The 13,785-nt window shown below is 45.5% G+C and overlaps 1 protein-coding gene across 2 annotated transcripts in view; it reads right to left on the reverse strand.

The window, feature by feature from the left end:
* Positions 1-13,439, reverse strand: part of COL6A2 (collagen type VI alpha 2 chain) — a 38,199-nt gene extending 24,760 nt beyond the window's left edge. The window contains exon 1 of one of the 2 annotated variants that reach the window (XM_030914352.1): positions 13,300-13,438. The gene's annotated coding sequence lies outside the window, so the exon portion shown is untranslated. Of the gene's footprint in view, positions 1-13,299 lie in introns of both variants that reach the window. The other variant, XM_030914353.1, reaches the window with a different exon arrangement.
* Positions 13,440-13,785: the final 346 nt, after the last annotated feature.

Here is a 13,785-nt window from a genome sequence, read left to right on the forward strand (position 1 = left end):
AAGGACGGAGGGAGGACTCTGTCAAGTGTGGGGACACGGCCGTCATTAGCCTGGCTTTCCTTTCTCCAGGGCAGGATCCTGGAGCAAATGGATCCTGCCCTTGAACATCTGTCCTCCCTGATGCCCTGTGGCTTGGCCTGAGCTCCAGCTCCAGGAGGCCATCAGGACGGGCCTCACTGTGCCACTGGCTCCGCAGAGTGGGGCTGGCAGCAGCTGGGCAGCCGGGTGGAAGGGGCACTAGGTCTGGTTCAGAGCATGCAGTTCCAGGGTAATGCAGGGATGGGATTGCCGCCCTCCCCTCGGTGCAGACAGGAGGCGAGTCCTAGCACCAGAACCAGGGGAGGCGCTGCCAGGAGAAGGCCCTGCCAGGAGAAGGCCCTGAAGGGTGGTTGTGATTCTGCGGCATCTGGAGTGGATGAGGTGACCCAGGCCATACCCGCTCAGCCTGGGGCCCAGGGAGGAAGGAAGTCCCTTTCCAAAGGCGACAGCTCAGGCAGTCTGTGGGTGAGTTTCACACCTTCAAGGACAAACACTTCTATGCTATTTAACTTGTTTTAGAACGTAAAAGGATAAACTTTTTCCCAATTCATTTTTAAATGTGGCATAACCTGTGACTAAAGCTTGATAAAAAAAAAAAATCCCTGAAAGTACCTACAGATAAATATCACTATAAATATTACGGATGGCAGTGGCAGGCCATCTGATGTAGCTGCTTCTGCCACACCGGCTGCTCAGGGAGGGCCCAAGGAAGAGGCAGACAGGCCCCCAACCCCGCAGACTGCCTCCCTGAGGGCCACTGCCATGGGACTGGGCTGAGTGGCGTGCTGGGTGAAGGGGAGCTCACGGTGGTGTTGCCCCGACCGGGATAATGGCTCAGGTCTGGCAAGGACCTGGAGACCCCAACCCAGGTTGCGAGAGGACGTGGCCAGGTGCCATGCTCCATGGAGCCAGCAGGAGCTGGGGATAAGTGGGATCCCTGCCCCTTGCAGGTTTGCGAGGTGGGAGTTCTCCAGGTACAACTGCAGCTGCCTAACTCGTGGCTATGGATCTGGGCCTCCTGCTCCATGGAGCAGGCAAGAGCCCACCCCCACTCTTGGTGCAGTTGCAGCTGCCCAAACTGGGGCTGCTGACCCAGGCATCCCTGCACTCTTGGGGAGCCAGGGAAGGCCCCTCTTGCCCTTGTAGGCTTGGAGGTGCCTGTTCCCGCTGCCCAGTCTCTTCCCGCTCCCAGCACCCACTCCAATCTCAAAGCAGAGTTGGGGCTGAGCCTGGGCACTGTCACAGCCTGGCCGGGTGTGTGCCTGCTTGTGGCAGTGCTGACATGCCAGCCCCTTCCTGCCTTGGCCCCCTCCAGACTGTGGGCACTGAGAGGTGCAGGAGGGGAAGCTTGGGTGTGCTGAGGGTGGCTGGGCACACGTGCGCCTTGGTACCAGAAGCCTGGGCACCATGGATGGCTGCAGGAGGCAGACAGGCCCCTGGGCAGATGGGGGTGGGTCCCCAGTAAAGCCCCACCTTCTGGCTGGGGCAGGCCTGAAGCCTGGGGGCCAGGCTGCCTGTCCTGTGAACCAGAGGGGAACTCAAGGTGATTTTTTCTGGGCCCGCACATGGCTGCCCATGGACCATGGGCATGCACTTTCCCCCTCTGGGCCCATAAAAGCCCCAGGCTCCATCAGAGCAGGGCACAACATGGCACGACCAGCTGCAGAGAAGAGCTACCCTCTCCAGGGCTTCCTCTCTGTTGAAAGCTGAACACTAGTTGAGATGCCCTGTCTGCAGAGAGGAGCCACCCACTCCAGGGCCTTCTCTCTGCTGAGAGCTGAACACTTGAAAACCTGCCTACAGAGAGGGGCTGCCCCCTGCAGGTCTCCTGTGAGATCTAACACTCAATAAAGCTTCTCTGTCTTGCTCACCCTCCACTTGTCTGTGTACCTCATTCTTTCTGGACACAGGACAAGAACTTGGGCAAAGGCGCCACTGGCCACAGAGGTTTCAGGCCAGAAAAGTGACACTCTAAAAATCCCATAAAATTATCACAAAAATTCTAGCCAATATTATAAAACTAAAATCCAGTAGCATATTAAGGACCACTATACCAGAACTATAATATGAAGTTAAAGTACAGTGATGCCACAAACACTAGGGAATATGTTAATATAAGTCACATTAACATAAAAAGAGAAAAATATGCAATTGCTTCAATAGATCCCTGAAACATCAATTTCTAATTGAGAAACAACAACAGCCAGACAAGGTAAAACCTAGTAAGAAATTTAGGAGTAGGATCTACATTATAAAGGATATACATTTCAAACCAAGAGCTCACATCATAGTTTACACAAAAAGCTAAAATAATGGTTCTTATCTTTGTGGTCATGGACGCTTTTAAGAGTCTAGACAATTTCACCTTACACAAACGCCTAGATACTCATATACAGAAATTACATCCAGGAATTCAGGGATTCCATTCACAGATCTAACCCTGGGTTAAAAACTCCTGCATTAGAAGAATGCTTACTAGAGTACAAAAAAAAAACGGGATGGGGGCAAACAGTACTGGCCTTATGCTACTATTCAGTGTTGTGTTGGAAGCTGATGCAATAAGACAGTGAAAATAAACAAAGTATAAATGTTGGAAAAGAAGAGACAAAACTGTCCTTATTAAAGATAGGATTTTGTCTACTCAGAAAATCAACTGCACAAAGTTTTTTAAAAAAGAGAAAAAGATATACATACATACATATATATATAGACATCTATCTATCTACAGAAAGAGAGAAAGCACAGGAGATTAGGGAGAGAGAATTTAGTGAGCCCTTAAAAAAATATATCATCGATGAAAAGAGTCAAACTCTGTAAAATGCTTTAAGAGATTTATTCTGAGCCAAATATGAGTGGCCATGACCCATGACACAGCCCTCAGGAGGTCCAGAGAACATGTGCCCAGTCTGGCTGGGGTGTAGCTTGGTTTTATTCATTTTAGGGAGGCACCAATCAAATACATTTAAGAAATACATTGGTTTAATCCAGAAAGGCAGAAAAATTCAAAGTGGGGAGGGATGGCTTCCAGGCTTTAGGTAAATTTAGCCATTTTCTGGTTGACAATTGGTTGAGTTTGTCTAAAGACCTGGGATCATAGAAAGGAAATGCTCAGGTTAAAGATAAAAGACTGTGGAGACCAACGTTCTTCTGAAGTCTCATAGTGGTTGCCTTTAGAGACAATCAATGACAAGTGTTTCCTATTCAGACCTTTCAAAGCTGCTAGACTCTCGGTTAATCTCTTCAGGATTGGGAGGGCCTGGAAGAAAAAGATCTAGCTATGTTAATAGAGATTCTTTACAGGTGCAAATTTTCCCCAGTAAAGGACAGCTTTGCAGGGCCATTTCAAAACGTGGCAAGGAAACATGCTTTGGGATAAAATATTTTTATTTTCCTCTTTGTCGTGTAGTGTCATGCCAGAGTCAGACTGGAAAGTAAGTCACGGTATATAGGGTTAGATAAAACCCATCTGATGAGAATTTATGGTTTGTAGAGCATGACTCCCCAAACCCTTTCGATAGGAATATAGGCAAGATAAAAAAAAAAAAAAAAAATCAGAGCTTAGTCCTCAATATACAAAAAGTTATTGATTTTCTTCTATCAGTGATGAACAGTTAGAAAATGTTGCAGAAAAATGCTATTTACACTAGCAAGACAAACAACATAAACCCAAGGAATTAACTGAATAAAAACATGCAGGACTTATGAAAAAAACTCAAAAAATTTTTTGAGAAATATATTGGAAAGACAAACCTTGTTTTTGGATGAGAAATCATCCCCGTATCTTAAACTGATTTAAAAATATCAGTTACTTCGGCCGGGTGCAGTGGCTCACGCCTGTAATCCCAGCACTTTGGGAGGCCAAGATGGATGGATCACAAGGTCAGGAGATCGAGACCATCCTGGCTAACATGGTGAAACCCCGTTTCCACTAAAAATACAAAAAATTAGCTGGACGTGGTGGTGGGTGCCTGTAGTCCCAGCTACTCGGGAGGCTGAAGCAGGAGAATGGCGTGAACGTGGGAGGCAGAGCTTGCAGTGAGCCGAGATCGTGCCACTGCACTCCAATCCGGGCGACAGAGTGAGACTTTGTCTCAAAAAAAAAAAAAAAAAAAAATCAGTTATTTCTAACTGAATCTACAATAGAATGTAATTTTAATTAAAATTTCCAAGAAAAATTTTTGTAGATAGGAGTTTGCAAAATGAATCCAAGTTTCACTTGGTAGAAAAAGCAAGAGTAGTTGAGCAAAATAAAAAATAGAGTGATGAGAAAACTTGTGCTATCGAATGAAACGATAAAATTACGGTTTTGGTTTTGGTTTTGGTGCTGGAACAGGCCAACAGTCCACACAATAATGGGTGTAACAACATAAGAGAACTTAGGCTATGACATGGTGGCCTTTCAGAGTGGTGGAAGGAGGCTGGGATGAGGGCCGACCCTGTGACTAGAAATAAAGGTACTACCTCACATGGTGTTCCCAAATAAATTCCAGGCAAAGTAAGTATCTGAGTGCAAAACATGAACCAAAAAGTCTTTGAAGAAAACAGAATGTATAAAATGTCCATGAAAAATCTCTAATTATTGTGTACCAGATACTGTCCTATATCCCTTCATTTAACATTCACGACTGAACCTGTGCCCTTGGACGTAGGTAACATTACCATCCCCACTCTAATAGATGACGAAACCAAGGCCTAGTGTGGGTGACTTGCCCAGGGCACTGAGCTAATAGCTGAGGTCTGAAGCCTGGCAGTGTGGGCTCAAGTCTGCTCTCTTGATACTGAGCTCCCAGATACGACGATCATTACAACAAAAGCAACATGAGCAGACTGGAGGCAGACTGAGAGCCAGCCATGATCTTCCCAATGTAAGATATAAATATTTTGATGGACGGTTATTAGGTGCATAAATATTTATAATTATTATATCTTGCTGTATTGAGCCTTTTATTAATATATGATGTCTTTCTTTCCCTCTTGTAACCTTTTTTGATTTAAAGTCTATCTTGTCTGGCATTAGTATAGCCACTCTTGCTTCTTCTGGTTACTATTTGTAGGGCATGTCACTGCCCATCCTTTCACTGTCAATCTATTTATGTTTTTGGATCTAAAGTGCATCTCTTATAGAGAGCACATAGTTGGATTTGGCTTTCTAAATCCATTCTGCCAGTCTCTGTCTTTTAACAGAGAGAGTTTGGAGAGTTTAATCCTTTTATATCTAAAGTAATTACTGATCAAGAGGGACTTCTTTCATTTTGCATCTGTTTTCTGCATACCTTACGGATTTTTTGTCCTTAATTTCCAGTATTACTGTCCTCTTTTGTGTTTAATTAATTTTTTGGTGGTGAAACATTTAAATCCCTTTCTCCTTCCCTTTTGTATTTATTCTTATTTTCTTTGTCATTACCATGGGGATTGCATTTAACATCCTAAAATTATAACAGTCTACATTGAATTTATACCAGTTTAGCTTCAATGGCACAAACAAAATGCTGCTCCTTGAGTGGTTCTGTCCCCAACCGTTTTAGTTATTGATGTCACAAAATTATACCTTTATATGTGTCCAAAAGCATAATGTTATTTTTAAATCATTAGTCTCTTAAATTATGTAGAAAACAAAAAGTAGCATTACACACCATTGTTACAGCAATACTAGCTTTTATAATTGTCCATATATTTACCTTTACTGAGATATTTGTTTATTTATTTATTTATTTATTTATTTTGAGATAAAGTCTTGCTCTGTTGCCCAGGCTGGAGTGCAGTGGTGTGGTGATAGCTCACTACAGCTTCAACCTCCCAGGCCCAAGCGATTCTCCCACCTCAGCCTCCCAAGCAGTTGGGACCACAGGTATGTACCACCATGCTTGGTCAATTTTTAAAATTATTTTTATTATATAGAGATAGGGTCTCCCTATATTGCTCAGGCTGGTCTTGAACTCCTGGGCTCAAGTTATCCTCCTGCCTTGGCCTCCCAAAGTGATGGGATTACAGGTATGAGCCACTATGCCTGGCTGAGATCTTTATTTCTTCATACAACTTTGAGTTACTGTCTATCATCCTTTTATTTCAACCTACAGGACTCCCTTTGGCATTTCTTATAGGGCAGGTCTAGTGGTAATGAATACTCTCAGCTTTTGTTGATCTAATAATGTCTTAATTTCTTCCTTACTTTAAAGGACAGTTTTGCTGGATGTGGGCTTCTTGATAGACAGTTTTTATTCTTTTAGCATTTTGGATATATTGGCCCAGTGCCTGTGGCCTTCAAAATTTCTGATCAGAAATCTGCTAATAGTTTTATTGAGGATTCCTTACATGTGATGAATCATTCTCTCTTCTGTTTTCAGAATCTTTGTCTTTGGGTTTTGACAATTTGATTAGAATGTTTCAGTGTGGGTCTCTTTGAGTTCATCCTGCTTGGAGTTTTTTGGGCTTCTTGGATGGTTATGTTCATGTCATTCATCGTATTTTGGAAGTTTTCAGCCATTATTTCTTCAAATAGTCTCTCTGCTCCCTTTGCTCTCTCTTCTTCCGGGGCTCCTACAATGTTTATGTTGGTTTGCTTCATGGTATCCCACAGGCCCCTTAGGCTCTGTTCACCTTTCTTCAGTCTTTTTATTTCTGCTCCTCAGACTCAATAATTTCCATCGTCATATCTTCAAGTTCCCTGATTCTTTTTTTTTTTTTTTTGAGACAGAGTCTCACTCTGTCACCCGGGCTGGAGTGCAGTGGCCGGATCTCAGCTCACTGCAAGCTCCGCCTCCTGGGTTTATGCCATTCTCCTGCCTCAGCCTCCCGAGTAGCTGGGACTGCAGGCGCCCGCCACCTCGCCTGGCTAGTTTTTTTTTTTTTTTTTTTTTTTGTATTTTTTAGTAGAGACGAGGTTTCACCATGTTAGCCAGGATGGTCTCGATCTCCTGACCTCGTGATCCGCCCGTCTCGCCCTCCCAAAGTGCTGGGATTACAGGCTTGAGCCACCGCGCCCGGCCCCTGATTCTTTATTCTACCTGCTGAAGTCTGCCTTTGCATTTCTCTAGTGAATTTTAAATTTCAGTTATTGTACTTTTCAGCTCCAGAATTTCTTTTTGGTTTCTTTTTAAATTTTCTAGCTTTTTATTGATATTTTCATTTGTTCCTACATTGTTTTTTGACTTTCTCCACATTTTCCCTTAGTTATTTGAGTATCTTTAAGATAGTTCTTTCAAAGCCTTTGTCTAGTAGATTACCACCAAGTCTTTTTCAGTGACCGTTTCTGTTGGTTTATTTTTTTTCCTTTGAAATAGGAAAGTTTCTCTGTATGCCTTGTGAGATCAGAATCTCTTTCTTCCCCAGAGTGTGCCAATTTTTCTTGTTTTTATAATTTTGATTGTTGCTGTCTCTGTGCTAAGGATCAGCATAAAGTATAACCTTAAAGTCTCTTTAGGTCTTTTCTGAGCCTGTGACTTCCCCTGAGCATGTGCAATGACTCTTTAATTTTCTCCACATATATGGTTGCTTTTGAACGTGCTAGTCTTCAATGTCTACCTCTCAAAAGAGTAAAAAGAGAAAAATGAAGGGAGAAAAGGGTGCCAGTCCTTTAAATCTCATGGAAGTCACTTCAACCAGAGGGAGAAGGGCTTGCAATGATGGGGGTAGTTGCAACAACAATGTCTGTGTCAACAGATTTTGAAAGATCTACATCATACAGGATATCTTTTTAGACCACAAAGGGAGTACAGTTAAAAATCAGCAATAAGGACATTTAAAAAAAAATCACAAAATTAAACAACACCCTGTCAAATAACCAAGGATCAGAGAAGAAATCACAAGGGAAATTATAAAATACTTAGAGATGAGTGAACATGAAAACAAAAATTTTAAAACTTGTTAGACAGTGAAAGCAGTGCTAAGGGGGAAACTCAGGGCTATACATACTTAAATTAAAAAAGAAAGCTCTCAAACAGGAACTTAACCTTACAGTGTAAGGAACTAGAAAAAGAACAAATGCAACTCCAAGCTAGCAGAAAGAGGGAAACAATAAAGATCAGAGCAAAGATAAACAAAATGGAGAATAGACATACGACCGAGAAAATCAATGACAACAAAAGTTGGTTCTTTGAAAAGATCAACAGAATTGACCAGCCTTAAGCTAGATTCTAGACTAAGAAAAAAAGAAGAAACTCAAATTACTAAAATTATAAGTGAAGGTGGCAACATTGCTACCAATTCCACAGAAATAAAAATGACTTTATAAGAGTGTACTATAAACAACTATATGTCAACAATTTGAATAACACAGATGGAATGGAAAAATTTCCAGACAGACAAAACCTATCAAGACAAAATCAAATCATGAAGAAACAGAAAACCTGAATAGACATAACTAGTAAGGAGATTGAATCAATACTCAAAAATCTGCTGACAAAGAACCTCTGCACCTGATGGCTGCACTGGAGAATTCTACCAAACACATAAAGAACTAACACCTAACCCTCTCAAAATTGTCAAAAAACTTGAAGAGAAGGGAACACTATTAACTCATTCTTGTGAGGCCAGCATTACTCTGATACCAACACCAGACAAAGATATTACAAGAGAAGAAAACTACAATCCAGTCTTCCTTATGAACACTGATGCAAAAATCCTAAACAAAATCCTATTAACAAGAGTAAACTAAATTCGGAATAATTTGATGCAATGAAATGGAATTTAATGAATTGACCAAGTAGGATTTATTTCTGGAATGCAAGGATAGTTCAACATACAAAAAATATCAATCAATGTAATACACATTAACAGAATGAAGGAGGAAAAACAAAACTCTCACATGATCATTGCAGTTGATGCAGAGAAAGCATATGACAAAATTCAATACCCTTTCATGACAAAAACACTCAACAAATTAGGAATAGAAGGAAACTACCTTAACATAATTAAAGCCATATTATATGAAAAAGCCACAGTGAACATCATACTCAGTGGTGAAAGACTGACAGCTTTTCCTCTAAGGTCAGAAATAAAGGAAGGATGCCTGCTTTCACTACTTCTATTTAACACTGTACTGGAAGTTCTAGCCAGAGCAATTGGGCGAGAAAAAGAAATAAAAGGCATTCAAATTGGAAAGAAATAAGTAAATGATCTCTGATCACCGATGGTATGATCTTATATGTAGAAAACTCTAAAAAATTCACAAAAACTGTTATAACTAATAAACAAATTCAGCAAAATGGCAGGATACATAGTCAACACATAAAAATCAGTTGTATATCTATTCACTAACAATGAACAATCCAAAGGAAATTAAGAAAACAATTCTATTTACTATAGTATCAAAAATAATAAAATACTTAAAAATTGACTTAGGAGGTGAAAGACCTGTACAATGAAAACTACAAAACATTTCTGAAAGAAATTGAAGAGGACATTAAAAAAAGACATTCATGTTCATCGATTGGAAGACTTACTATTATTAAGATGTCAATACCACACAAGTTGATCTAGAGATTTAATGTAATACCTATAAAAATCCCAGTGATTTTTTTCAGAAATAGTGAATAAATCCTAAAATTTAGATGGAATCTCAAGGGACCATGAATAACCAAAAAAAAAAAAAAAAAAAAAAAAAGGCTAGAGGACCCACATGTCCTAATTTCAAAACTTACTACAAAGCTGCAGTCATCAACAGTGCAGCTGCGGCACTGGCATAAAGACAGACATACAGATCAACGGAATAAAATAGAGAGTCCAGAAATAAACCCTTGCATATATGTCTCTCAACCAGGCTGCCAAGACCATTTGATAAAGACAGTCTTTTCAACAAACGGTCCTGAGACAAGTAGATATCCACATGCAAAAGAATGAAGTTAGACCCTTACCTAATACCATGTACAAAAATTAACTCAAAATGGATCCATGTCCCCAGTAGGTTTTAAGACCTAAAACTTTAAAACCCTTAGAAGAAAACACAAGGCAACACCTTTATGACACTGGACTGAGAGATGATTTCTTGGGTATGACAATAAGGGCATAGCCAACAAAAGAAAAAATAGATCAATAAGATTACACCAAAATTTAAAAACATTTTTTGCATCTATTTAGCGAAAGGATACCATCAACAGAGTAGAAAGAACCCAGAGAATGAAAGAAAATATTTGTAAACTGTGTATCTAATAAGGGATTAATATCCAGAATATATAGAGAACTCCTAAAATTCAACAACAAAAAACAATCAACCTGATTCAAAAATGGGTCAAGGACTTAAACAGATATTTCTCCCAAGAGACACATAAATGGCCAAAAAGCACATGAAAAGATGCTCAACATCACTAATCATGAGGGAAATGCAAGCCAAAACCACAATGAGATACCACCTCACACCCATCAGGATGGTTAACATTTAAAACAAACAAGCCCAGAAAATGACACCTGTTGGTGCAGATGTGGAGAAACTGGACCCTTGTGCACTGTTGGCGGGAAAGCAAAATGGTGCAGCCGCTTTGGGAAACAGTGAGGCAATTCCTCAAAACAATGAAAAAATCAGATGATCTACAATCCCACTTCTGCGAACATACTCAAAAGAAGTCAAAGTGGGATCTCAGAGAGGTATCTGTGTGGTATGTTCATGGCCACATCATTCACAGTAGCTCAAACGTGGAAGCAATCCAAGTATCCAGCAACAGATGAATGGGTAAACAAAATGGGGACATGCATGCAGTGGAATATTACTCAGCCTTACAAGGGAAGGAAATGCTGACATATGTTACAGTATGGATGAATCTGGAGGATATTAAGCCACGTGAAATAAGCCAGTCACAAAAGGAGATATTTCATACACTTTCACTCGTATGAGTCACCTAAGTAGCCAAATTCCTGGAAACATAAAGTAGAATGGTGGCTGCCAGGGGATTAGGGAAGGGGTGATGGGAGTTGGCGCTCCTCGGGCTTCAGTCTGACAAGAGGAAAAGAGTTCCAGAGATGGATCTTGGTGATGGCTACACGATACTATGAACGTACTTACTGTCGCTGAACTAGCTGCACACTTCAAAATGGTTAAGACGATACATTTTATATTGTATAGCACAATAAAAAATTGGGGAAAATAAAGCTTTTTCAAATCAATAAAAAAAAAGAAAAAAGAAAAAAACCTCCCAAACAAACACACATCCATGGCCTGGGCAACATAGTGAGACCCCATCTCTTAAAAGAAAATTAGCTGGGCACAGTGGTGCATGCCTGTAGTTCCAGCTACTTGGAGGCTGAGGTGGGAGGCTCACTTGAGCCAGGGATGTGCAGGTTACAGTGAGCCGTGATTGCACCACCACACTCCAGCCTGGGTGACAGAGCGAGACCCTATCTCAAAAAAAAAAAAAAAAAAAAAAAAAAAAACCCAAAAAAACAAAAAACGAACATCCATTGGGAACACGGGGACATCACAAGCAGGCAATGCACATCACTACACACGGTCAGTGATCAAATAGCCCAAATAACCTTGTACTGCACAAAAACCAAAGATATGCACAACAAACCCCCAACAAGGCATCATTCCTCATCTATGAAATGAGCAAAAAAAAAAAAAAAAAAAAAAAGACAGTGCCCCTATCCATTGTGGAGACAGGTTCCTCGCCACTTCTGGGATGGGCATCTGATGTTTCTGACCTTCTGACCTCTGGACCCAGACGCCGCCCTTCTAAGAGCAGGCACCCTGTGAGCTGGGAATTCCCACCGCCCCTGCCCATTACAGCTTCCACGGCTGGCCAGGATGGGCCTCTGGGCGGGGCTGGGTGTTTGGATCCTGGGTGGACCTGGGCAGCCCCGTCCCAGCGAGTGCCCCGCGGGCTGGGCACGGCCCTTTCCATGAGCAGCGCCAGGACCCCTGCTTGTGGCGAGTGGGCCCCGCACCAGGTACCTGACTTTGCATAAACGTGAGATAGGCCATGGTGGCAGCAACTCAACGTGCAGGGCCGTGTTTAAGAGAAAGCATCGCACTGGGCCTTTCTTTTTTTTTTTTTTTTTTTTTTGAGACAGCCTCGCTCCATCGCCCAGACTGGAGTGCAGTGGCATGATCTCAGCTCACTGCAACCTCCGCCTCCCGGGTTCCAGTGATTCTCTTGCCTCAGCCTCCCGAGTAGCTGGGATTACAGGTGCCTGCCATCACACGCGGCTAATTATTTTATTTTATTTTATTTTTTATTTTTAATAGAGACGGAATTTCAACCTGTTGGCCAGGCTGGTCTCGAACTCCCGACCTCAGGTGATCTGCCCGCCTCGGCCTCCCCAAGTGCTGGGATTACAGGTGTGAGCCACCGTGCGCGGCCTGGCCTTTCTTAAAATAATCACCAGAGTCGACGTGCAAGGGGCCCTCCAGGCCAGAGCTGTGTTATCGCAAGAACAAGGAGCTCCGCGGATCGCAGGCCCCTCCTTTCTGGGTACCGACCCCAGAGGGAAGGTTCCCTTCTCCCGGGACGCCTGAGGCGCAGGCGCCGGGGTCCTGCCGGCAGAGCCCGGACAGGCACTGCTCGTCCGCACACCTGCGGCTCCACAGCCGGCTGATCCTTGTGGTTGCCAGCAGTGGAGACCCAGGCCCAGCGGTTCCACCAGCGCCCCCCGCGGCGTCCCAGGGCGGGTGTGGGCGGCCGGGCAGCGGCTGGGGGTCGCTGGCAGCCCGGGTCCCGCCGCCCTGTGGAGCCGCCTCCGGCTGCAGCCTCTCCAGGGCCTGGCGGGGGCGCAGCGATGGGGCGTCGGGGCCACCCGCGTCCCCTCCCCGCCCTGTCCCGCCCTCGGGCGCCGAAGGCCCCTCCTCCCCCCGCCCGGCCGCCCCTTCCCTCCCGCCTGGGGAGAGGCCCTGCGCCCCCGGAGGTCCCAGCCAGCCGGGGCGTCTTCCCCGCGGGCCGGAGCTGGACCCGAACCGCTCGCAGATGCGGGGCCTGGCGGGCAGTGCGGTGCCGGGGTCGTCCCGGGAGCGGGGGTCCCAGCACCGAGCTCGGGCGCAGAGAGGGACCCCCCACCCCGCCCAGGCCGGCTCCGCCCCAGAGGAGGCCGCGGGGAGGTGGCCCCAAGTCGCGGGCCCGGGGGCTCGGACACTGAGACGCGGAGCCACAGGGGCGGGCGCGGCCCCAGCCCCGCCGGGAGGAGCCCCGAACCCCCGAACCCCCGCGCCGTCCCTGGGGCTGGAGTCCCTCTTCCCGGGGGCCCGAGGGACGGAGCCGCCGCCGCCGCCTTCCCAGAACTCTGGGTCACCCCTGCGGGCCGAGCGGCTTCCAGGGTGCGGGTCCGGGAGGCGCTCACCTGGTCCCGAGGAGGCTCCGGTCCCGACGGCCCGAGGCGCGGGCGCCGAGTAAGCAGGAGGGAGGAGACCGCGGCCGGAGCCGCCCCCTTTATACTCCGCCCCGCCCGTCCGCCCGCCCGGACCCGCCACCAGGAAGCGCTGCGGCCCCGCGGATCTGAGGAGGGGGCGGGGGGGGAACGGAAGGGGGATGGGAGGGAAGGGGGGACCCTCGAGGGCGGGAGGCAGGAGGAGGAGGTGGCGAGGATGGGGACCCCCCTGCAGCCTGGACCGAGTTCCCCCGCCATCCCCTGCCCGCCGCTGCTCGGACTTCACGTCCGGGGCCGGCCACCAGTCGCCCCCGCCCCATTTCCCAGGGTCGACCTGGCTGGGGCTGTGTCCGCCTCCCGGGCCCTGGGTGTTGGGAACCGCGCCCCACACTCAGGGCCGACGGGGTCCTGGGACTCGCCCTTGGGTAGGAGCCGCCCTGAGGGGTGCAGGGTTCCCCC

Source organism: Rhinopithecus roxellana, chromosome 13, assembly GCF_007565055.1.
Source record: "Rhinopithecus roxellana isolate Shanxi Qingling chromosome 13, ASM756505v1, whole genome shotgun sequence".
Classification (NCBI taxonomy): Eukaryota; Metazoa; Chordata; class Mammalia; order Primates; family Cercopithecidae; genus Rhinopithecus; species Rhinopithecus roxellana.